This window comes from Andrena cerasifolii, chromosome 5 (genome assembly GCF_050908995.1).
Source record: "Andrena cerasifolii isolate SP2316 chromosome 5, iyAndCera1_principal, whole genome shotgun sequence".
NCBI lineage: Eukaryota > Metazoa > Arthropoda > Insecta > Hymenoptera > Andrenidae > Andrena > Andrena cerasifolii.
This window is the reverse complement of record NC_135122.1, coordinates 12,810,402-12,837,335: the sequence shown is the minus strand read 5'-3', so window position 1 is coordinate 12,837,335 and position 26,934 is coordinate 12,810,402. Positions and strand designations below refer to the sequence as shown.

Below are 26,934 nucleotides of genomic sequence, written 5' to 3'. Positions count from 1 at the left end.
GGTACATACACGGAGATTGCGAAACGTTACGAACCAATGAACGAGGGATATTAAAGCGAACCCGTTTCTACGAGCGGCAAGGTAAATATGCCAGGCTGAAGCGAGTTGGTGTAGCCGAAGCAGGCAGGCAGCAGCAGCGACAGCGAAATACGATCACCCGAAACGGTTCAGGTATTTCCTGTTTCCTCGTATATCTTCGCCACCTGCACCCGTTTCTCAAGTTTTTCATCGAGATGTCTTCTGCATGTTTCATAAGGATTCCGCGCGGAGGTGTAAAAACCAGCATCGACAATGGATCGGGGTATAAATTAAGCGGTAAGCCACTGTCGCTGACACGTCGACTGGCCTGCACGCGGTACCGAAACGCGCGTGCGACCAGGGAAATCGAGAGTCCACGGCGGAACGAGAAACGCCCCGGCAAATAATTTTCACCGTTCGCTGCATAATTCAGCAGCCCGGCGTCTTTTAACCTGGGCGTTGCGGCGCTCCGAAACGGCGCGTTGAGATGCACGGTCACGTATGTGCGTCCGCGAATATACGACCGTTTGGCGAAACACGCGTGGAAATGCAATCCCACTTGGATATCTATGGGAGAGCCGAGCATCCGAGAGGCGGAGACGGGAAGCGGAGGACGGGACGGCACGAGACATTGCGAATCATTCGACAAAAACCAGCACTTGCAAGTCTAATTAGCTCGTCGTGACGTGGAGCGCCCGTGTAAACGAGCGGGAACATGCCCGACTTAATTGAATCGCGCAAACACGAAAATCTTTAAGGAAGACGCCGGCCTCCGGGCGCATTGGCCACTTTCGATATCTCGCATGCAAAATCGTCGGATCCGCGGGCGGAGATCAAAGGAGCCCAGCGAAGGAGACAGGAGACATCGCCGGGAGCACGTACCTAAAAGTAGTTCAAAGCCGAGACGACGCAATTTTCCAATAATCCATTTCACGCAAGGCAGTATGGAAAAACGGCAGGAAGCGCCGTGACTAACGGGACAAAAAGTTTACGAGCCTGTCAAACGCAAGGCTCGTTCTCCCGTGAGAAGAGATTAACCGAGTAGTTTTTCCGCGGATGTAAAAGGTAAACGGCTCTGGCGTCCGACTGCTTTCGCAACGAGGACGCGAGAGCCGAGGAATTCCCGACGGCAAATGTCATCGAAGGCCACCTCGAATCACCAGACGTTGGACAAATCCAACTATCGCCGTGAGCGAATCCACCATCGCGTCGCGTTATCTACTGTCAAGACGTCGTAGCACTGTTTGCGCAGGTTAAACAGGCGACTAATATCCGCGGAGTCGCCAAGAAGAGCACAGAGAGAACCGACAGCGGCATAGGAACGATGGCCTAATCGCTGCGCGCTCCAATATTGATATAAATGAATCGCACGGCGCTTCCTCTCTCTCGAGAGGCCTTCGATCACCGGCGTCACCTAAATTTTGGCAACTTCTATCCGAAGTTTCTTACGGGGCTGGACGTAACTTGTTCTCCCCGAGGAGCTGGTAACGGGGGCGCGTTCCCTGCAGTCCACGAGCCACGAAATTTCACGAGTCTCCTGGAGAAATCGAGGATCTACGATCCACTCGCCGATAGGAATGGGGGTTCGATTGAGAAATCGACTGCACACCGAGTATGCGTACGAAAGCGAGCAGAGTTCGTTGCGAGATAACCCACGAGTAGCACTTCGCTCCGAATTAAGCTGACGAGCGGACTTTAATTCCTGTTCCGAAGGTGATCAGTGCTCGGAGCAAACAATCGAAGCGAAACCAGGTATATAACAATCGCGTCCCTCGGCGAATCTTTGAGACGCTTTCGAGGATGCACTCGTCGCAGCGTGGAGTATCCTTTCGAGGTCAAGTTTGCTCGACCGTGCTCTGAAATACGTGCACGGAGACCACGGCTGCTTTGTACGTGCACAGATTCCGCGGTCACGTGTGCCGCACAACGCGTTTGTAGTTACCGAGTAAGCTCTCTCGGCAGCAAGCTTTGAGCATTGGCTTGTAAAACGAGACCTAATGCGAGGCCTTCCCGCGGGAGACGTGTCAAAGTCACCGGTTCCGTCGCTTCTCGCGACCTTTGCTCCCAGGATGGGAAACCGAGAGCAGGCAGCAGCGAGCCTTTCGCCTCCCCTATCTATGTCCCGACACGTTCCTTTCCCATCGACATCGCATTTCCCCGGCCGGAATACGCGGGAACCAGGGTTGTAACGCTGTTTAGATCGATCGACGTCGATCGGATCGCTACGAAATGGTGTACTTACAAGATGGAAGACGAAGACGGCGTGATCGGGGTACATCGCACGAACTTTCAGCAGAACACACAGAACTGTCACTGACACATCAGACACACTCCGGTTCCGTTGGTATCCAGTCGAACCAAGGCAGATATGGTTAGAACGACGGCAAGACGACGAAAGCGAAGGATCCCTCGCCGCGGCGAATCGATCCGCACTTCCGGCAGGATCCGACGGCTCGAGGGGAAGCGGTCCTTCGAAACACCCCCCCGGTGCTCGCCGATCACCGATGCGTACAGTGATCAGGGATCGAGAATCCACGATTATCCGTCACTGGTTTAAACGTCGCTCACTTTCGCGCCGAGTCTCGCCCCAATGGGACCAAGTAGCACGATATCCTCCACCGAAAAGCGCGAAAAGAAACAGGGCTGCTCACTAACTATTTCCACCGGCCAGTACACAGGGAACGAGCGGCGACCTTTCCCACGAGAATTCCCTACCGCGCACTGTAGAATCGTTTCACCAGATCGGTGCCGGTCTACTCCAAAATCTCTGGCATCCGTGGCTATTATCCCGTGTGTGGTCCGATCGCCAGCGATTTGCACACTATCGAAACCGCGTATCACGTTCGCCGCGAGTCTCCATGGTGATCGTCCGAGATCTGAACCGCGATCGTAGAGAGTCACCTGGTTTCCCGGGAAGAACGGAGCGGAGCGGGCAAGAGGCGCACAGGTCGTCGTCGCCGCGAATAGATCGTCCACGAAGGAGAACGACACGCTCGATCCGCTTCCAGCGGCGTCGACGGAGAAACTAACCGAGCCAGGGGAACGAGAGAGCGTCGCCCCCCACCATCGACGCGCACCGCGCTTCCCCACCGTTCGCTCGGCCGCTGTTTCCCCTCTCGCGCCTAGTCATCCACCCCATCACCATGCTTCGCCATCCACAGCACCAGCTCGCTTCTAGCCACCGCTCGTCCCTCCGTTTCCTTCTCTCGCTCGCGAACCCAGCGGAACGTATTTCCCTCGCATCCTCCCAGCCCTTCCACCAACCCTTCTGCCCCGCTGGCTATCCTGCTCTACCCCCCTCCCCGCTCCGACGCTTTCGCCTTCTCCTGCTCTCTCCGGCTGCCCTCTCGCCCGCTGAACTCTCAAGGTGGAGGCACTCGGCGAGCGGAGGAGATGCACACTCTTGGTATCTCTTCTCATTCTGCCTCTCGCTCGCCGGCATTTCACCGTGTGCTGCTCGCGTCTGCGTGCGCGTGCACGTATACCTACGCGCGCGGCAGCAAGGCGAACCGTTAGGTGGTAAGAACCGAGAGGGTGCTCTAATCACTCCGAAAAGACGGAGGACGATGTTTGACGCGAGGTCGAGCTAATTTTTCCCGGCCGAAACCGAGATCCCACCGAAATGGAACGCAGCGTGGTGGATCCTCGCGGAGGTCAGGGGTAGCTTCGTATCGGTCTTACGTCTCGCGGGTTGTTGATCGCGCTGAGCGCGCGACGAACCGTCGAGCGGGTATAAAGCACTCATCGATCGTTAGTTAGATGCCCCGGTATAAATTCAATTCATTATAGAGGATCGTTAAGGAGCGCTCGTCGAAAGATTTACCTGTTTCTTTGTTAGTCCATCCAGCGGATGGCTCGTCGGAGCGAGCCGTTTAATCCAATTCCATTTTAATTTACAAGAGATTGTTTCGCGAGATGCAAGTGACAGAGGAAACTGGGAAATAATTCAAATTTCAAGTCTCCTCTGTCTCACCTCAATTGCCACGTATCCACGGACTTTAAAACCTATTTCAGACTTCGATATCGAGACACCGCCCGACTGTAATTTAAGGCTTAATTTTCGGCTTAAAAGCAATCTTCGAGCAATATTTGAACGCGGATGAATAGGAGCGGCCGACGTCGCTCAATCATACCATACCACTCGGTTTCGAGAACCTTCCTACGGGAAAATAATCAGCTAAACAATAAACTCTTTCCGATTACCCTAAATCCCCCGGTGTCTTTGTCACTTATCGCCGCACGCTGATCCGAGGTTAAGTCTCTTAAACCGACCAAGAGGAAGCAGGGCCATGTAAAGCGCTTGCAGAACCACGCCGACCGCGTAACGGAGCGTGTATACACGCCCGGTTCGTGAAATATGTCGCGTCCCCGAAATTTATTCATCCGTATCTCCTTGCGAACGGTGAAAACCGCCCCTGGACAAAAGAGCACCCCTATCTCGAGGTATCGCATAAACAACCAAGATCGCGATCTTCCTTGAGGATGTACGACCCCCTCTCCCCCGTTTCCTCTACCTTGGCATCTCACTCTCTCTCTCTCTCTCTTTGTAGAACAGCTTTGAGAGAGCAAATTTATAAAAGAGACGCTCTCGACAGCGAAGGTTGCTGCCCCTTCTCCACCACCTTTCGCTTGCTAATCCCAAAAGTCCATAAATACTAGAAGGGAGTTTATTCTCCAAAGGGTCGTTTGCAGGATCACAGTTGTACACTGACACGGACCAGTGATGACGCTTTAATCAGCTCCGCTATGGGCGGCCGAGAGTGTCCCCGTATTCGACAAACAGGATTCCCCGCGATGGAACAACTAGACCTCGCTGAGAGCGAAGATCGAACGGATACCTTCCGATCGGCCAACGCTTCCCTTTCTCGCGGTCCAGGATCAACGTCCAAAGTTAAATACGTCCACCCGCGTTCGTAGTGCTCGACGGCTGAACGTTAACAGAAAACTGCGCCGTATCGAACGGAGGCGTTAGAAAGCCGATCCTTCCCAGGACGACTTGTAGACAATTGTGTAACGCAAATACCGTCATGTACAGGCTTACGTAAAGCGTACGTAAAACATGATCCACGCCAATGATTGCAAAGCGCACCCAGGAATACCAATAATGCACGACTCCTTGGCACGTTTTACGGCTGATCTGAGGACAAATCGCCGCTCGTTGCCACGGGCTCGGGCCGTAACGGCGATTTTCCGCTCTCTCCTGTAAGAAATCGCCCCCTCGTTATCGAACGGAGCCGAGTAATCGCGCTCATCCGAGACGCGGGCGTTATCTCTGCACGCACCGGGATACCGGTCAGCGTGTCTCGAGTTCCACCGTCCGAAACTACGAATTCAAGTCGTCCCGAGTGAAACGTGATTCGCTCGGTCGGCTTCGAATGGAGTCTCTTACACCAGGAACGTCAACACTCGCGCGTCCAGGGTAAACTGGGTTCGGCCGAGACAAGTTTCTGCGAGCGGCTCACGTTTTACAGTTCACGAAGCTACGACAATCGGCGAGCGCGTTAGTCTGTTACGCGGCATTAGCGCAGCTGCCTGAAACCAGATTTCGGGGATACTCGGAGCGGGCCCCGAGGGTGGAGGAGTGTAGGTGGCCCATTGTCGAGGCGAGCTCGTATTCTCCTTAACCTGCGTGAACCCACCCCTCGTCATTTACTATTTCACGGTTCGTCCCGACGCCGAAAAACCGAGAAGCTCCAAAGAGATCCGCTTGAATGGAGATAATAGAGCGATCGACCCACCCCCCCAGCCTCTGCCAGGCGCTCGCGTACGCACAATTAGTTCGGTTTACGAGCCTGTAGTCGGCGCTCTCGCGATTTTATTGAGGCTAATCTCGCGAGCACGTATCGCCTCGCGAGTCAAGCTTATCGCGAGAAACGTGGCTTCGACGGCAAGACCGATTCCGCGAATTATGACGGCGGGTATGGCTGTGGCGTGTTGAGCCGAGCCTTATTTGACGGTGTCGCTAGGTACGGAGAAACACCGCCACTTGAAACTGGAAACTTTACAAGTTTCGCGTATACATGAGTGGAACAGGAAAGCGAGGACATTTTGCGTTTCGCGAGAAAATATTTGCGTCAGCTGACCGATGCCTAAAGCGGGGAGTTACAAGGCTTTGTAAGCAGGGTGATATTTTGAAGGTCGAATGTAGCGGGGTGTTGGAAATTCGTGGGACCTTTCAGACTCGAGGCTTTATTAAACCACAGTGAAATAACTTCATCCGCAGCGCTGTTTCGTAACCACCCCCGCTATCCATAGCTACACACCATAAACCGACACCTGCGCGTGGGAAAGAATTTTCTTTGTCTCGCTGCACGCACGACGCCCGATCGGAGCGGCGGAGTGTGCGTTTCACGAGCACCGAGAAGTGCTTCCTTCATCCTAACGTAGAAACGGGCCGCGATGACACGGCGGGAAACCAAGGAAGAATCGACGATACGATCTAACGACAGCGATATCGATTAAATATCGGCCGATCGCCGACGTGGTATATGTACGTGCCTATATCTGTATACTGTGTACTCACGTAATTTTTCCACGGCGCAAGCTGCTCGTCCCGAGTCGCTGACGGGTGTCTGCAACAGAAAACGACCTGGTCATTAACGCTGCATCGGGCCAAGGGGCCGACGACGACTATTTATACGACTTGCATCCGCGTGTACGCGCGCGTGTGCAAGAGCGACCGGCAACCGAGATCGAATCTTAAAACTCGTTCGGTACACGAGCAATAGCGACGGTTAATTTAAACGCGTTCCCCTTAATCGTAGTATTTATTTCATTATAATCCCGCCTCGGACGGTGGTATACCGTCCCATTTGCGTTAACTGCTCACATTACCCGCGCACCGTGGAAGGATAATTCCTCGACGGAGCACATAGGCGCCCTCGCGAGCGGACCACGGTGCCGTACAACAGGTGGAAGGATGAAAAGTACCGGTCGCTGTTTATATCCAGTACATTTTCGTGTTTGAGAACCGGGCACCGGCAGCTCGATACTCGGCCATCCTCCCCGGCTCTATGGTCATCGCTGTCCAAGATACGGCGACGCGTTGTAGCAGATTATCGTAAGGTTTTGCATTCGAGGGATTTCAGTAATCCATTCTCTATGTGTAATCCCATTATCGGCTGTTTTCCTTACTGTAACGCGACCGCTTTCGAGTCACCACGCTCCGGGTGGTAGCTTTCGAATCAATGCACCTCATTGAAGGATAAGGTACCAACCTCGATAGTGTTTAACCAGCAATAGGGTAGACCGGGTCGAATCGGATGAAAATAAGAATTTAGTCCATATTTCTTACATCGCGATAGAAATGAGCATTCACAGCTGGCACACGTTTTCAGTGACATGGACGCGCGCGAACGTTACAATTTTGGTCCGAATCTAACCTACGTAATCTGCAATTTCGTATTTAAAATAAAAAGTAAGCTTGAAAGTTCCAATGTGTTTATTGTTGTTAGTTTGCATGGTGTCCAAGTTTAGTATTAGACTATTATATCGTAATATGTTTGTGCAATCTACACCCTTTGAAATACTTACATATAGGGCTAATCGGATCACTCTTCATTTTCATTTGAGTATTTTTATGGTTATAAATATGATACAGATGGGTGCATATAAACATGCTGCAAGGAGAAAGTGCATCGACACGTCAATTTCGCGTTCAAGGAAACTGCATAGTTTTAGTAGCCCGTTTTCCCCTAATGGTATCGATAGAATCGTACAGTGTGCCGATGCAGCTTTCGGAATGCTCGTTTATTTATTTATTCCCCTCTCATCGAAAAACATAAATCAATAATTAATTCCGCGGAATCCGAGCGGCAAACCGCTCCATTGATCACGCAAACACACACACACACACACACACGTACCTACGATAGGACCACATGCATGGCAAGTCTAGCGTCCACGTGGCAAAGCTGCCGGCTCTGTCGTCTAACAGGCGTGTTCCCTGGCATAGCAATTGTGACACGTATCGAATGCATTCATTTTGCGTAGGTAACGTCTCACTCGAGGACGTAACACGCGCGCGACACCGGGTCAATACAAAGAGCCGAGGGGAGAGGCACGCACATACGCGAACGCGGATGCACGTACACACGTGTACCCCCCGATATAATGGACCCGGGGGACCAACGGCCCTTTCGGAGACCGTCTCCCTACGGGGCACCCAAGATCGACTCGAATCGAAAGGGAACGAAGCCGAGGCCGGGGCCGGGAGTGGTGCCAACTTAATGAGGGACCACCTAGCTCTAACTGTTTGTTTTTCGAGATCTCGGGCCACGAAGAAAATACCCTGGCGCGATTCGCTCGAATCGCGCCGATCCCGTTTATGGCCTTGTATCGCCAGCGCTATTGCCATAACTTCCGCGATTTGGGCGTGAAATTACACGCGGCGGAATCGCCGCGAGGAGCGCCGATAGTTGGATAAAGATTCGCCCCTTTTCCCAGTCTTCTCCTCTTCTTAAGTACGCCACTCTCTCCTCTATCTCTCTGCCTCTCCAGCCGACCGGGATTTCGATCGAGTCGAACGCCGAATCGATTGGCCACGCCGCGTTGTCCGGTGCTCGCGACGCGCCCGTGACCGGCCCCGTTATTTATTCACGGAAACATTCGAGTGGATTTATTTGAAAAAAAAGAAGGAATTGTCAAGACAGACCATCCCGACGACTGAAACGCTAATGGCGCGACCGAGCCGGCAGGTAGGTACAATGTGAAACCGGGCATTCATTAATACGACGGAACACACCGTTTTCCGTAATTCGCGGCCGTAAATTAATCCGGGCGCGTATTAACGATGCGCAAATTACACGCGGGCCCGAGATATTTAATCCCGAAGACACGCTGTAATTATCGTGGGTCGCGCGACGCCCGGGCTTTTTTCATAAATGGATCCCCGGCTAACGCGATGTAACGCATTTATAACGGGTCTTCGATGGTAGCCCGGGACACGAGAGAGCCGTGGAATTACCAGTTCCTAATGTCGTGTCTTTTTTCAGACACGGCCGCGCTGCACCGGGAACCTTGCTCCCTCGGCGAGCACCGTTGTTTTCTTCGCGGCTGGCCCGAGGGGAAATTAGGGGCGGAGGAATCCTCGATGACACTTTATCACACGATAAACGTATTCTTGCGCAATTTTTTCGCGTTTTTGCCGCGCCCGCCGTATTAAAATGCCTCTAGTAGCTGTTTTTTCGCGGCCCCTGCGTTAATGTCCTCGAATCAGGCCAATAAAAAGTTCTGGTGGCTTTAATGCGATGCGCAACGCGGCTCGAAATTGTGTAAATCATTATTCAGCGTTCAAGGGGCTCGGGCACTTCAACGAATCTTACGTTACTCCTCTTTACCCATTTCAATATTATCAGGCCGGCAGTTGCAATTACAAATTTCCAAGCGGCCCCGACGAGCTCGTTGTAACTAATAATTCTATACGACGTGCAATTACGCGCAATTATTGCGCGGCAATATCTTCGAAGCAGGGTATTTATTAGCGTAAGTGGTTGTGCACGGTGCATCCAGGAGAGAAGCATCCATTCGGAGCACGCCGCGATACATTCCGCCAGACGACGTATCGATTATGCCGTCACGTTTCACGCTAAAAACGATCAAGTGCCGCTCGAGCATGAATACGTCCTCGTTGTTTGTGGTTCAACTGACGACACCGTTGCCAGGCTGCTCGATGCAGTCCTGCCTGCATATTTCAGTCCTTTCAAATCGGGATTTCGGGATTGAACTTTGAAGACCGTGAAAGCATTAACATTTACAGAGGCAGTGGATAATTTTATTGTTGCTGGCAACCAAGGCGTGTAAAAATACCACGCTCAGAGAAAGGTAAACGAATTTACGTAATATCGGTTACTGCGAATGATACACGAGTTAGGAGGTTTTATTTGCCGCTGACAGCATCCGCGAGATAGCACGACAGAAACGTCGCGTCGCCGGCCGTGTTGCTTGCAGCCTGACTATTGTACGCGATCGCGAGTATCATTCAGGATTTTTGCGCGTGACGCGGGATGAAAAATGTTTCGCGAATTCCGTGCGAAAAATGTCGCGCCCCAGACAAGTTTCGGCTCGACGTCCTCGCGACAATTGATTAATCGAGAGATCCTTGATATTTTCCATGGGTTCCTCGCTTTTCGGTTGGTCGAGACCGGCGCGGCGGACTCTCGCCGATGGAACGCCGAGGGATTTCGACCGGCAAAGGAAGTATATAAACGGCGGACGGGCAAGACGGTGAGTGCCGGACTGACTCGTCCCGCGGCACTTTCATATCCAGTGGCCGGTCCAAGGACGATTTGTTCCTATTAGCGGGTTCGTGTTAATCGTCACGGGCATATAAACTTCCCCGCTAATGAGTCGACATCTCATTCGCCGCGCGTAAACGGATCCCGACAGGGCAAATAATACGTGGGACCGTATTAATTCAAGGATCGTGGCGCGTACACGGAGGCACCTCACGGGATATAAATCTTGATTCGACGAAAAATATTATCCGTCGCGTGGACAGGCCTTTTTATCTGAGAAATCACGCGCTACCGTCGTAAAATCGCCGCCATCTTACCGGACAAACGACGTTACACAAATAACGAATTCCTTTTATCCTCGTCATTACGGAGGTCGAATGCTTCTCCTTTTTTTTGGCCGTCTATTATTCGCATCGAGATATCATCGTGCAGATCATACGCCACGTTACGGTTTGCATGAAATACTTAATTGTGTTTTGAAGAGACTGTAATTGATTTTATCTTACCGCCTCTCATTGAGCTGTAAAAAAACCTGGAGTGTGAAGTTCTCTCACTCTCAACGTTTCGAGTGTCTCGTTGCAAGTCGTAAGATGCGAAAATTGGTTAATTCTTCTGTTTCGTTTTAATAGATCATTGGTTGCATATTTTTTGTGGACGGGGGAGGTTCCATTACAGGACCAATGAACAAAAAATGTGTGGCAACAGATGTCGTTATTAGTCTTTACAAAAAAGTGATTCTTTTGCTGATTATAAGTTACTAACTCATGAAAAAGGTAAAAAATCCGTAGATTTCAGCTTACAAACCGTAGATCCGTAGATATACGGAAAAATCTGTAGATGGGCAACACTGCTATTATCCCTCTCACTCTGTAGCATCTGTGTTGTGTATGTATTTTGCGTGCGCAGCTAACTTCACTCGCATGCACTATACATCCATAGCCTGTTGTAAGACAGAGATAGGTTCACCCGTTACTTCCCTCTTTCTTGGACCGGCCGCCATTGCTCTGTTCACTCTCCAGATATTTTTATACCTCAATACTGCCTCTGTAGGTACCTGGGTATAGTACAGTAAATAATCGTTACCAGTCCGATTCTACCATGCGTTAGGAGCTCGGCGACTATCCCGAGCATTTCTTGAAATCCTTCGGACAAGAGTGAGAAAAACCAATGAGCGAGCGAGAGGAAACGAAAGAGTCGACACGAGTCGCACGAGCCGACACGAGCCTTCGTTTCCTCTCCGCTCGCTCATTAAGCAATACAGTTTTTCTATTCGTAACTGCTCGTGTTGTTGCAAAGAGAAGGTATCTGACATTTCGTCAGCACCTAGCTTCATCAGAGGCTTGATTAAATACTGACACCGAAGTACATTTCGCTCACGGATCATTGACCAATGCGCGCAGCCGTTAATTGGTCAACTAATAAGTTAAGAAACTGCTGGCATTTTCAGCGGTCACTGAGCGCGACGTAATCGTTATCTACATCGTGCTACTTGAAATTCTTTAATTAATCCATTGCCTTCTTGCATCTGCCTCCTGTGGAGGTAATTCCAAGGAAGGAGTAACCAGTTTCTCGGCAACAGCTGAAGGGCTGCTGTTTTATCGCGGGATTACTCGAGAATTTATCGATCCGCTTGACTTTCGGTCACGATCAATACGTTCGGGGAGGAAAGACGTTGGCGGGTGTTTCGAAGGAGCGAAACTTACCCCCGGCGGACCTTCAAACGAATATATTTTTATTTACCGTGTCCTATGCATCGGTGAAATCTTCCGCGAGACGAAACATGAAATGTCACTTACTTGGAAACATCATGCTGGCGTGGATACATCTCTCTATCTCCTTCCCTTTCCCTCTCTACACGCTTTCCCTCTCTTTGTCGGGCTGATCAATGCCCGCAGCGTTTCACGTGGGAACACGTGAAGCCAGACACGAGTTTGTTATTACAACGGTATTCGAAATATTTGCGGTATACCGCGACGATTTCGAATCCGCCGCGAGACCGTGCACACCGAAGTTACGCGGCGCGGCGCGGTGAAAGTCGGAAAGTCGATCTTTCTCGTGGCGGAAGCCGTTCGGTGAATGGTAACTAGCTCGTCGACCCTTGATTATCGAGGGAAGAGGAAAGGGGTGACACGCTGACAAAAGGCGGTTTGACGAAGGAAATGTTAACGAGGGTAGAGGGCTGCGTCTGTTTCCTAGGACGTCAGAATCCGTGCGAGTCGAATCAGCCCTCTTTGTGCGCGCGTCGCGGCGCATCGTGCATTTTTATTAAGCTCCGGTTGAATAATCGTCGGGAAATTCGAGATCGCCAAAGGCATTTCGTTCGCTGTTGTGCACGCGTCTGTCTCTCCGGCGTGGACGCGTGCTTCCCAACGAGGGCCTTTGATATCCGGTGACCTGTTCGAGGCCATATGCCGAGTTTCAATAATTTTCAATTAGTCTAAAAAGAATCTGCGTGCACACGGCCCCGGCGAAAGCTCCACCGAATTTTAATTCAACCCTCCTTCTCGCCCTTCGCCTTCTTTTCTATACCGCTTTGCAGCCGCGGTGACTTTCCCCGCCAACGTTCCACACAGGACCTGGAATAAACACGTTTGCGTGGAAAGCCCCGCGACACCGAGCCGTTCGTCGATGCTCGATACCGCGGCGACAGCGTTGATAGTCACGTTATTCTTGGCAAACAATATTCGCGTCCTGTTTGCTTGCGAACTAATATCGTTCAACAAATGTTTACTAATATTATTGTTCGTAAACAATATTCGGTGCAGCCAGGTACGATATTGCTCCCGAACCTGAACCATTCAATAATATTTACTTTGATACATGCATAGCTATTCATGAACAAATAGCCAGCGACGTTGTTATTAACAATAAGAACATTGTCGCGCAATCTCCCCGCCGCGGTCGAATCGAAGCCAGTTCTGCTTTTCTCCAGACTGAAATGTGCGCAGGAACGATTATCGAGGAGCTCGGACCAGGGGACATATATCGTGCCCGATTATGCCACGGAGTCGATGGAAGAGCAATCATGGGTGATCACTTTCATCGCGCACCACGAGTCAGTTATGTACATGCATGCGTGCTCCCTTGAAAACACTCGTGGCGCGAAGAGTACGACTACCACTCGGCGCGGCGGTTCCGCAGACTCCCGCGGAATAATCGGCGGAGAATCGCTTTCATCGCGGATCGAGGATGTGTATATATTATCGATAGATCTGGGGAGCCGAGGTGGTTCGCGGAAACACGCTCGAAGGTGCTCTGCGCGAGGTGCGCGTCGGAACAAGGGGAGAAGAGAGGTTTAATAGAGCCAGCCGGCGTACAGCCGCGATATGGGATGTTTCGCAACACACAGCGGCACGGTGCATCGGTGCAGCGCACAATAAACCAATGTGTATTCGAAGGGGCTTAACTAGACGAACTATTCCGCGTAGTTTCTATTAGTAAATCACCCGCGCACTGCGTGGCATAGATAACGACCCCCGTAGCCGAGCTACAATGCCGTCGACGCGGAAACTTAATTAAGTATATATTAATTAAAATCCTCCCCGCCGACGTTGCAGCTACTGCCACCGCTCTGCCAACCCACCCTGTACTTGTCCCTGTATCAACGTTCGAATCCGACATCCCTTGTCGCAGTCTTCCTGCATTCTCCGGCTTACTCTGCTGCCGCGATTAATTCCTTCGGCTCTGAGTTCACTGTCATTGCCAATATTTTATTCTGGGAATTCACGTAGGAAGAAGAAACTACCCCCTCAATTATCCCGTCGAACGCCACTGCAATAGCGTCTATCCATCGAAACGCGATGCTATCAAACACCGGCGAATTTACTCATCTCGTGGACGCTGGCAGGCACGCACGAGGAAAGAATGCAGGGAAAGGGACAGAGAAGGATAGAGCGGACTCATGGACGGGGCTGTTTAAAGTCCCGACGACTGCGGTCACTCCTTATCGCGTATACATTGTGAGTACGGTACAGCTGATTCTCGTTTTGCATAAAATCGAGGCGACACCGCGGCCCGGCTCCCGGTTTGGGTCGCGCGCGGCCACGTGTGTGTGTGAGCCCGCGCGTACACGGGGCCATGGGGCCGGCCGAGTTGCACACGAATTTCTTTTACGGCCAGTTACTGAAGACATTAAAGTCCACGAGGGACGGAGCGGAAGATTTGGACGGGCGAGCGCCCCGGGCACCCGCGGCCCACCGCTAACAAGACGATCTTTAAAGAAGGAAAGCGTTTCCCCAATCACCAGTTAACATCTTTGTCTCGTACTCGCGCGACTGCCCGCTGCATGTGAATATATTCATGAGAAACCGGCGCCGCTATCGACCGCGAACCGTCGAAACTTTCGGCCGCCGTCGTTTCGTATCGCGGCGACGCCGCAGGAAACGCTCGCGGCGCCCATAGAATTTTCGGAAACACGCGACAACGGAATCGCCGATCGAGGTCGGTGAGAGTAACACTCGTTACCCTATCGCTTCGTCAATGGCCAATCAAGGACGATCGAGACGAAGCCTACGATGAGCGAGAAAGCTATGGGACTAATAGATCCTTCCGCGATCTCGCAACCAACCAAGCTGTGTACTTTCTCAGCGAAATCGTTGCAACGGTGAGAAAAGTGCAATGCAGTGGAAAACTATGAAGGTGCTCTCTAAACGCGTCGTTGTTCCCAACGATAGTCAAGGGCTGGCACGAGGTTTATTAACACGGCAGGATCACCCCGGAAACACCTCCGGCGTACGAGCCAGGGTCTGATTTATTATCATCCCAGACTCCTGCCTACATCGTTCGCTTCCGGCGCTATCTTGATTTCAAATCGACCCACCCTCGAAAATTTTTTCCATACCGAAACACACCACCCTCCGCCGCGCCACGCGTTTCGGGGGCGATAATCGAGATCGTTTCGCTCCATCGAAAACGCCCATTTGCCGGGAATAATAAGTTGGTCCGGGGGAGAGGGCGCGCGCCCTTAAATGACGTTCAATTATAATTGGACAGAGTTCCACTGGATCGATTGTTACCGAGCGCGAAGTCTCCGGTTGCGTCACTTTCAATTGGTCAGCCCGAAAGCTCGGCTTACAAAGTGTATGCAAGTATAACATACCACACCGTGCTTGTGTTGCATGCTGCTATGAAGCAAGGGATATCTTTTGTACAACTATACAAGCTCGATGAAATCAGCCTGCATTAATGAAAAGTACTCCACGGTCGGGCACTATCAATAAAATTGTTCCGTCATCGAGTTTATTATACTGGGTTCGATTACGCGTACCCTAACCGCTCCTTATCTCGTGAAACGTTAATATTTGCTCAGATACGGCGTTGCGGGGGGAACTTCAGCTGTCGATAGGGACAGCGCACTTGAAATACAACGCGATACGACACTCTATTATTTCTGTTTTCCGCTGTAATCGGGTGATATCGATGTCTCGGTAACCAAGGGACTTTTCAGAGGCTCGGAAGCGACGGGGGTATTATTTGAACGGAACTGTTGCGAAGGGTGCGCGAGATGATACCAGATAATCTCGCGCAGCTGTGAAACAATTTTATCACTGCCGGTGCTCACGTGATTCGGGTGTCCTCACTCTTGGATATCGAGATTCTTGGAACAACTCTACTGCGTTCAATTTCTTTATACTGATACTGATAAACCTGCAAATGGAAATTGTAGTACAATTTCGCGAGGGTAGATCGTGATTGTCTGACCGATGATCATCTGTTATTGCAAGACCGGCTCCACAGATTCGTCATCGCTAATTAGAGTTCATCGATATTCAATTTTATTTGATTTATATTATGAATAAATCGCTGTACGAGAATTTTTTACGTCCAGCCATGTGACTGAAGTTCGGTACACAAAAAACGACCAACAGGATGGCGAAGCGACGGACATTCTCGATATCTCTTACGAGTACAAAGATATTTTCCTATCTATCCGAGGCACTCTTATCCATTTCTTCGGGCGACGTTTCCATTGCCCTCATGATCAGCTCATCGTCGCGTCGTGACAGCATTGTCCCTTACGAACGGGTGATAAAGTTTTATCAGTCTTGTTGTCAGCTTTAAAGCGTAGACTGCCGTTCCCACACAAGCCCGCCGCTAATGCATCGCCGGCCGGCTGTACTACCTATCTGCTAGATGCTTCTTCCCCGCACTCGTCGTGCATTCTTTGCGCGTTATTCGAAATAGTGCTCGCTTAAGGGGTTATACCTAGTCAGGCGGCCGAAAAAAGGCGAATGTATTTGATTTTTTTTTTGAAAAAGCGGAAGCATATATTCTTACAGAATCTTTTGCACTTAAAAGAGCAACGTTTAAAGAATATTTGGTAATTTTTTTGTTGAATAATATTTACGTTTACAATAAAGTAACAACCCACATCCAAGAAGCCTTTTTAAAAATTTGGTTTTGCGGTGAGCACTGCCATTCGGAACCAGATTATCTAAAATCACAAAACAAAAAAGATTTGATTAGCATATTAATGTATCCTCCGATTAACAGAGGAAATTTCCGAAATATTAATTTACAACAAAATGGCGGTTATTTAAAGTTGAAATCATGATTTTTTTCCCGGGATTTTTGCATGAAGAAATCAGGATTTCAACTTTAAATAGCCGCTATTTTGTTTTAAATTAATATTTCGGAAATTCCCTCTGTTAATTGCAGGATACATTAATATGCCAACCAAATCTTGTTTGTTTTTTGATTTTAGAAAATCTGGTTCGGAATGATGGTGCTCACCGCAAAAACAAATTTTTAAAAAGGCTTCTTGGATGTGGGTTGTTACTTTATTATAAACGTAAATATTTTTCCACGAAAAAATTACCAAATGTTCTTTAAATGTTGCTCTTTTAAGCGCAAAAAGCTTTGTAAAAATATACGCTTCCGCTTCTTCAAAAAAAAATCACAAATGTTCGCCTCTTTTCGGCCGCCTGACTAGGTATAACCCCTTAATTGTACGCGGTAAAACTTGCGTCACAATCCTCTCTGTACAGATCGAAAAAGTATTAATTACACTTTAATCGGTACTCGTGGGAATTAATGTCCACGCATTATTCCCGAGCATGCAGAGCGCTGGAATTTATAAGCGCTTGCGCGCGTACGCTCTGCAGCTCGGTTAATTTCATTTAATGTGGATTTTGCAGCTGAAATTTTAAGGGGTTGCTCGTCGTTCGCATTAATATTACGTTCAGAAACCTAAAAAATTGAATTGCTAATGTTGTCGACGTATTCGCCGAGCAGGATGATATACGGGAGAGCTTTAATTTGATTCAACCCGGCTGTAAATATATATATATATACGGCTCCTCCCTTCCGCATTTCGCTTCGCAATGCTCTACGATTAACAATGCGCGCGTGGTAAATGAAGGCGCGCCCGTAACAAAATGTCGCGGGAATTATTACGCGGGATATGTGGACCGCATCCCCGATCTTGGAAACGTAAATGTTACGTACCCCGTTTTCTGCCCCGGTCGGGGATGTCTTTCGTTTAAAACCGCCGTAATTCGCGCTCGGACTTTACGGCAAAAATATACAATCCAGAGGCCCCCCCAGTGAATGTTTTAATGAATATTCCCCGCCTGCCTCCGATATCGCCCATGAATTTCTAAGACCTCTAACTTCGGTGTCTACCGAGAACACCTACCGCGTTACACAAATTCGCCTCTCGTTCACCGTGCATCGAGCTCGTTCAACCACCGTGGGTCTCCCCACGTACGACGCGGGAACCCCATGGAAATAACCCCAGGAATGATCCCAAGAAACCAATTACGATTCCATCGTTATTGTTGGAAAAGAGGTGGCTCGGGTTACACGCCAGGTAGGCGGGTTCCTTTAGATTGTAAGTAGAATGTCGACCATCGCCGAGGCCGGTTACACGGGGTTGTTGCTGTATTCGGTGTGTCTCCGGTTTTATGAGTTCAGCTGATGAATACACCAATGACAGACACGTAAACGACACGCTTCCGGTCTCCACGAGCCCGGGCGCAAGGACACACGCGGGAAACGCGGACGAGTCGACACGACATGAAAGAAGAACGAGGTAGGCGTGCCACCGGTGCGGTGGTTCGGTCAAAAACGCTACACGCGTCGAGGGCAATGAAATCCTTGCACGTAAAGGGCTCGCGTGGTAATTAAAGAGTTTCTTGGGATCACGGTAATTTGATGACGGTTCGGGGTGGTCAAGGAGCAGAAAAACTGTCAGTTCGCTTAACTAGGTGTGCTTGTCGTCTACGGGCTACTGTCTGGAAAATCTTGGAGCATTCTAAGTATACCATCATCCCCTGCTCCAAAGTTACCCACAATGATAGCTCACCTACATCGATGTCTCTGCCATGAAAGACCTGATCACCGAAAAAGAGGCAATCTTCTACCCGATGTATTCCTCGACGATAAAGTCATTAGGTCGGAGTAATTTCCTCTCGGTACAAGCGTCGACCGTGTTTCTTCGCATTGCACGCACCAGTATTACGAATCGAAGGTCTGGCACGGTTGCCTGGCAGCGACGAATGCTGTATGAAAAGGATTTGCGATGGGATAAAAATCTAATCGGGACGAGGTGGCGGCAAAGACAAGGTTCACGCGCGCGGCGAACATGTTGGCATCGGCAGATGCAGATACCGGCTGGGCAGGCCGAGCAAGGGAAGAATAAGGTAGGCGTGTCGCAGCGACGTTAGGTGCGTTACGTGCGTGTGTGCACGACAAAGAGAGATACGTTAGGTATAAGCCGGCTTATTACGCGACGCCGGAGGCTACAAACACGCCGAATAATGGCCGTGGCTTTGCAATAGAGCGCGAGAGGGCCCGGCGCACGGGAGGGGTAGTATCGTATTAAATTATAATAATTCCAGCGCGAAATTATTAGAACGGCCGAGGGAGAGGCGAGAAAGAAACACGGCCAGCGACGAGCGGCAACCGTAGGCATAAAGGGGCTCCACGATTCTTTCCCTCGCCGCGGTTAACGCGCTCTCTACGCGGACGTGTATACAATCGCGGGATGCTGAGCCTTATCTGGCTACCCGACACGTCCGGTCCCGTGTGCCCCGGCAGGGGGCACATCCGCGACATTTGTTAACAAATATTTTACCCCCGTAACACGATATACACGCGGCCCAGTAATAACGCTGTTCGATGCTCGAATAATAGGGAGGAATGCGGGGACGCGCGCGTAGAAAGCAGAACAAGCCAGGCGAGGAGGGCCGTGCCTCCTCGCGGTGGATTCGCCGAGGACGTAAGTTCGGATAATAATCACGCGATAAACATCGACTGCGCGCCGAGAAGTTCGCGTACGGAGGAAGCCCGAGTAAGGTGTACCAAATCGATGGTATTGTAACGCTAATTTAAAAAGGATAGCCACGAGGATAGCGTTGCAAGTTGCCTCGGTGGTTTCTTTTAAAAAGGGCTCGATTCGCGCATCGGCTATCTAACGAAACGATTCACTTCTCGTTCGCCCGGATCCCCGTCGATCTCTCATGGTAAAACTCGAGGCGAAAGGCAAGCAGAACTCCGACGGAACGAGGTCGACGTTCCTCCACGGGAAACGGAACAGGTATCCAGATAAAATACTACAAAATTCTTAAAGCGCGGCCCGTCGATCCGCGGCCCTTCTCTCTCTCTGTATTCCACTCGGATTCACCTAGCAAAAGGGTGGCGCCGACGGGAACAAAGAATTCACCTACGTAAAAAGGAAGCAGAGCAAGTTATCGAGCGGCCATAGAGGCGTCGTGCCGGAGGATTTATTATCGATCCCTCTCATCCTTATCTCCTTACAACATACTTTCGTTATCGACTGGCAGAAAGGAGCCCTCCATTCTCCGCTCCCTCCTCAGAGGCCGAACGCTCGCACCGCTGCGGCGTTCTCGCGCACGGGACGCATAATTATTACAATATGCCTCCACCAGGCTGCCGTCATTAATATTCATAAAGTCGATCCGTCAAAACGGCTCCCGTCTCTCCGTGCTCGTGCTCTCTTATTTTTTCCGTCGCCTCCGGTTCGCCCGTCGGGGAAGTAAAGGAAGAGGAGAGCGGATACGACGCGACGACAACGGGCGGCATAGTCGATCGAAAGGGATGCAAGACGCTGGGATGCACGTACGCGCCCATATACACTCGTCTGTGTAGAGACGAGTGCACGTACCACGCGCGAAACGCTTCGCGTAAATTCGACGCAGTCGTCTCCACGTGGGGAACGGCCGGCTACGCGCATGGGAATAAATCAGATGCCTATTGATTTTGAGCTGTACAATCTGTTTCCCGGCTTGCTGCAGCCCGTTCCCGCGCTATACTCCGCGAACACCGCAGAACGCCCGTGTTTCTGCGCCTCGACGCAGACCAACAGCCCTGAGGATTTCTGGATCTTGTCGCTCATCTTCCTTCCCCATTCTGCGTGTTCTCGTTTCTTTTACATCATTGTCGATCCGATAGACCAATCTCACTCGAAGATGCATTCAAAGGCACTTGGCTGGAGACTCAAAGGACAAGCCGTCCATTGAGTAAGCCTGGAGTCACTCGAACGTTTGCGAGCAGTATAGCACGCAGATGTACAATATAATCGCGGCTAATTAAAAGTGCTGAAATTGCAAGAAGAGGAAAGAGAACACGTGTCATGTCGTGAGGCACGTTTCTATCGCGCAATGAATAATAATAGCCGAGTGGTTCGCCGTAATCAACGCTTCATCGCGTTCCACGCGAAACACGGGCCCGCCAAAGTGGACTCGTCGATTCTGCATTTTCCAGTGGTTGTCGGCGTTTCGCATGCTTCGGTTAACGTTACCGATAATTGAAACAGCGGGATAGATCGAAGAAGGAACAACGTCTGGAAAAAAAAAGAACGAGCGTCTCTTGATGGATCGCGTCGAAAGTTCGCTCCAGTCGAAAGTTGGACGATTCAATTATCCTTTCATCTTGTCAGCCGGCTGCGGATTAAACAGATGCCACCTTTCCGCGGGGGGATAATTAATGGCGGGTATTTCTAATTAGAAGAAATTAAGACGTCGCGTTTGCTGTGTCCCGTCCCTTTCTTTCGATGCTTTTCGCTCCGCCGGGCGGCCAAGGTGCAGGGAATAAGAAAACAAGTTGCTCGTCGAACGGAAACGACGGTCGGGGGTAGGCAGGATCGAAACGGACAAGACACGACATCGAGGTTATTAGATTCAAGGGTCCCTTCTATAAATATGCCCGACGCTTATTACCGAATGCCAGCATTGGAATGTAAATTATTAAGACGGCCGAGTGCGCCGATAGAATTCTGCGGCACGTTTCTCTGTTTATTTCCAGATTCGAGTACCGCTATTTGCGGGCTCGAAAAGATATAACTAATCGACCATATAACTAATTGTTATCGCAAAACTGTGCATCCCCTTTTAGTGGTCGTTCGGGGCTTTCATAAGTAGCGTCATTAGTGTAAAAATCCCACACTACCCTGGCGCCCGCAGGAGATTCCCTTCTGGAGGCGTTCGGGTGCCTTTTGATGATGTCTCCACGTTCAAAAAAAAATTTATAAATTATTTTTTTATAAATTTTTGTTTTTATAATTTTTTTTTTAACTTGGGGAAATCTTCAAAAGGCACCCCGACTCCTTCAAAGGAGAATCCCCGGGGGCGCCAGAGTAGTATGTGATTTTTACCCATTAAAACCCCACAGCCATTATGAAATTTTTAATAATTTCCATGTAAATATCTCTATTATTAAGGCCTATTGGCAGAAACGCTCGGACACCTATTTACTTATATTCGACATAGATCCATCGTGCCAAGGCTCATCAAAATCGGTGTCTACCACATGGTGTCCTCCCCTTGTTAGTTGCATTATTCTATCGAAGCTCTTCAGTCCAAAATATCGCTGCTTCGAGTGTTCAAAGAATAGAAGAAAGACACGCGAATCAACGAGCACTTTTAAAAGTACATGTGTACCCACATACGTTAGTTACGTAGTTTCAGCTATTTGCTAAGCGAAAACGCGGCTGTATCCCTTTTCCCCTTCATACAGTAACAGCCGTTTCTAAGCACAAAATACGCGGGCTGTGTGCGATATTATCGCGAGGCCTAAAATTTTAATTCGTTCTGAACATTACCAGCGAACCTCCCGGGCATTACCGCGCGACTCTTTTGCGGTGCGCCCAACCACTGCCGGTAGAAGTTGAAACAAGAAATGTATGAAACCACGTTACTTCCCGGTAAACACGCTCCGGAAATGCTTTAATGTAATGAAGCACATTTTTCTTTAATCACGCGTCTCTGAACTTCGTTCAACGTTGCCGCGATGAATAAAACATCCTGTGCTTCGAATGCCCTGTAAAAGTCCCGGCATTAACGCCACAAAGACAAGGACCCTGTAATGAAAAGTCGCGTGTAAAGCTGCCCGCCTATTTCATTCGATACGGCCAGCACCAGCTACAGGATGGCTTAAAAGAAGATTCAAGATAGGGCACAGTTAAAATGATACCGGTGGGATGCACATAGCTTTGCACTTTTGTAAAGTGCCCTCATTTAAATCTACAGCAACTGGAGACTTGCGTCGTCTTTTGCGAGCAACTTACAGTATATGATCTCGAATTCATTGACGCCTCTTTTAGATCAACCTGCGTGTATCACACCCTTCGATGCTTGTATCTTTTATCTAAAGCCCCTGCCCCCAACCCTTTCCGAGCTAAGCGGGAGGAACGATAGTGTGGGAGCTTCCATTACCAGGTGCCGCCGAAGAATTTTAATTCACCTCGAAAATTATGGCACGGTCATACGCCCCAGCAGGTTGCTGCCTTTGCTATTCTCCTCGCCGACCACTCATTATCCTCGTACCTGATCATTTTTTCCGCCGCGTCCTAATCGCTTCTCACGAGCGAGTCGCGCGCGATGCCTGTACACACCGTGGCGAGAGAGGAGTCAAGTGTTCGGATGGGATCTGACGGCGAACAGATAGATATGCAATTGAAAAGTGCATTGTCCGAGGAAGGCTGTGCCACCGTATGCCTGTGCCGTCGACGGGTTTGAAACTCTGCGATTGTCAAGCGCAACGTTGCCCTCAACAATGAGCGGGTTCGACAGAAGCGCGTAATCGAGAGGAGGCCAAGAAGGAGAGAGAGAGAGAGAGAGAGAGAGAGAGAGAGAGAGAGAGAGAGAGAGAGAGAGAGAGAGAGAGAGAGAGAGAGAGAGAGAGAGAGAGAGAGAGAGAGAGAGAGAGAGAGCGTACGAGGAATTAAAACGGGAGAACTGCGGCGAGCGTGAATCTCAAAGGTCCCTGGCATATCGTGCACCCTAATGACCAGAAAATATTACGAAGGAACAACGTGCCCCGGTAGCTTCGTCCACAACTTACAGATTGAAATCCACCCTTCGGCCTCTTTGTTCTCATTGTTATCGTCGTTCGCTGCCGCACGCCACGAAGCCGGCCAGCGCCGTCTCTCCCGCTGGTTATTAATGCAGCGTGGCTCGGCCTGCTCGGGCAACTTTGAAAAATGGCCGGCCCCCGATGATTCAGAGTTTTGCGCGTACTAGGCGATATCGTGTCGACGGACGCACGCTTCGGAGGAAATGTTCAACGAAACAGGTGGCCAAGTTCACATCGGGCCTCCACGAGAAGACCCCTCGCGCGACGCGGTTCGACCGTCCTCGAGACCTCGTGCCTCTCGATTCTCCGTACGGGCTCGATAGCGAACGGTGTGACTCGAGGAACGAGTGAAGCGCGGCAAGGACACGCTCTGTCTGGAGTTACTAATTTAGCTATCGACGCGACCAAGGGGTTGCTAACCCTGTCTGTCCATCAATTATTACTCTATACCTGAATGACTCTACGTTCCCTCATATTTCACTGCACGGTACTCCCTCGCGGTAGCTGTACCGAGGAACACAGGGGCTTCTAATTCGCGAACGTTCCAAAGCGGGCCAGAGACTTTAATCACGATATCTCGACTACTCGGGACGAAATACGTAGGTACATAAGTACTGTCGTCGATCGGAAGAGAGCACAAAAGAAGCATCCCCCGGTTTATATCCCCGGTGCGTCCCTAACTGGAGGCACATTTTCAGAAAATGATACTCGCGGCTGGGGCTGCCGCCGCCCGATTGGTCGCCGTCGTATTTCCAAAATCAATATAGCCCCCGCAGATTGTTATTTATACCGGCAAGAAGACACGGTATTCCGTTTGAAGTCCTCTTCTCTTGGCATTATCCTCCGAGAGCGGTTAGCGAGGCTGTACTACAGATAGATAAGAGAACGACGAACGGTCGGGGAGGGCGGAGGGGCGTGGGCGGGAGGACGGATTACAAGAAGCGTCTCGGGTGCCTCTAAGCTCGGTAATGCGAGGCGGGGAAACGAGGGCTCTTTGATAAATGCGAAATGTACCATTCGAGTTTGTTATGGTTCCCGCAATCCACTATTTACGGCGTTTTCTTTGAACTTCCGGGACTAAAGGCGGCACCCGACGTCCCCGACCGTGGTTGGGGTAAACGATGCGGTTGCCACCGGAACTGCGGCCCTGCACCCGGGCTAAGACAAGGGGAAAAAGCTACGAGGGCTAATACGCCGAAATACTGTCTGCCTGCGGATTTGTTTAGCATTACCCGCTAATCCCCAATAAAGTTCTTGCACTTTCAGCCGGTTTAAATTAATTCCCTGTGACCAAAGCACAAGTGGAAATGCATGGACTAGCCGAGCCGCTCGGAATAATCGACATTTCTAAGAGTAATATGGTGAATGTCCCAATTTCTGCTCATGTTCCCATTTCTGCTCATTTCGTATTTTTCTTATTATTATATGCGTCACGTTTGTACTATAGTTGCAAGAAAATAATTCCAAATTATTTAAACATTTACGCGAGTGTTGCACGAGCTTGGGGCAATACATCGCTATTTTTCATGAGCAGAAATACGGACAATTAGAGCATTATATATTTAATTACAAATTACTAATAGTTAAACATCTTGAAATATCTTTCTTAAATAGTTTTTCAATTGGTTGATTTATTATTAAAGAATTAATCAATTACTCTGCAAATTTTGATCACAAACAAATTTTTTACACCTTCTTTACGACGAGTTACCTCTTAAATGAGCAAAAATTGGGACATTCGCCTTACGCGGATTCGTTAGATCACCGAGCTGATACATCTGATCAGCGACAACTGCGCGCAGATACGCGCCTTCGACCGTCCCGTTCTCGTGTTGCCAGACGCAATTATAATAAAAAGCGCTCCAGCGAAAACAGGGAGCCGCCCGAAGCTCGAGAAATCCGACCAATTTCGCGGCACGGAGCGCACCCCGGCTGATAAGATTCCGCGCGGCGAGCGTTTCACGGGCGAGCTTCCCCGCTCTCGAAACTATCAATTGCCGGTAGAAAAAAGAAGAAGCCGCGAAACTGCTGAAAAGAAAATTCCCCCGGTGAACGTTGTACCAAGAATACCACGCGCGGCGGCCAAACTCCTACGCCGAGCGGGGAGCATCGACGCGGCAGGAAAATGAATTTCGAAACTCCGCGAGGTCGGGAATGAAATTTATAAAACTCCGGGGGAACGACGAGCCGAAGGAAACCGCCCTTAACTGCGATTCGATTACCCCCCTTCTACCAACGTCGCGGGAAAAACGCGCGGGATCGTGTTCGTACCTCGCACACGGTTTTTCCGCGCGCTGTAATTAATATCGTTGCGTAGCCGGCCTAAAACGCGAACCAGGACACGGCGATCGGGTTCCATGCACGGGAGGGACAGAGGCGCGCGTTCGTGTTCCTTGAAAAGTGTCACGAAACGAGCGTAAAGCTCGCTGAAAAGCTCAGGCAGCGATAACAGCGCGGAGGGTGAACGCAAGCGGAGCGAGCGTCGAGCCCTCAGCCTTTTTACTTTTTACCCTCGGATTACACCACCGCGACATGCTCGTGGCCTTTCCTTTGCTCGGCACGCGTTATTACTTCGTTTTTTTTTTTTTTGCTCCCCCCTTCTCTGACAACACGTTATCTCAGCACGGTGACAGTAACGCGGACCGGGGATTGAAGCTGGGTTCGGCGTTCCATTCAATCTCCCGAGCTGGGAGATTGCGGTATCTTTGCCCGCGTTCCTGCCACTCGATCGACGAAATAATTCCGTGTTAGTTTGCCAGCGACGAGAGGCGGGCATTTAACCCCGGAGTCCTCTTTAATTCCTCAGCCGTGAAAGCCGCGGAAGCCGCGTCGATACGACGGCTGAATTCGGCATTCAATTAAAAATGACGCGCAAGTTATTCCACGAGTGCGCGTCGTTTTCTAATTGGACCCTTTCCAAGTCGCTAAGTGCGAGAAACAGCTGACAGGGCGGCACCGGGGAGGGAAGAGAGGGGAGAGGAGGCCGAAGTCACGCGCAGAAGCATCCCGCGCTCATTAAGACATTGAAAGGGAAATGATACGTGCTAGATGTTTTACATCGCTGAATTCCGCGAGCTTTTCCCGGAGCCCTCGTAGCTGGAATCGGGGTCGGGGACACGGCAGAGAACACGTACAAGCCGTGTTTTTCTCACCGTAGAACCCTGAACAAGTTATTACGAGGGTGCGCCGTGAGGACCCCGGTGAGGATCCTTTAGAAAAGTTCCAGGGTTAACAACAAAAATAAAATATCGCTCCCTTTTAAAAATGCAACGGCGCATCCACGGACGTAACGCCGGGACGGCTCGTTAACTGATAACGCGCCCTCTCTCTCGCCCTTTCCCACCCACCCCCGAAGCCTGGCAAGGCT

The 26,934-nt window shown here is 50.3% G+C and overlaps 1 protein-coding gene across 6 annotated transcripts in view; it reads right to left on the bottom strand.

Moving 5' to 3' along the window:
• LOC143369068 (latrophilin Cirl) overlaps positions 1 to 26,934 on the bottom strand; it is a 379,879-nt gene that overhangs the window by 301,524 nt on the left and 51,421 nt on the right. For 5 of the 6 annotated variants that reach the window (XM_076812489.1, XM_076812487.1, XM_076812491.1 and 2 more), the window contains exon 1: positions 2,261 to 3,031. The gene's annotated coding sequence lies outside the window, so the exon portion shown is untranslated. Of the gene's footprint in view, positions 1 to 2,260; positions 3,032 to 6,541; positions 6,591 to 26,934 lie in introns of those variants that run through there. The other variant, XM_076812488.1, reaches the window with a different exon arrangement.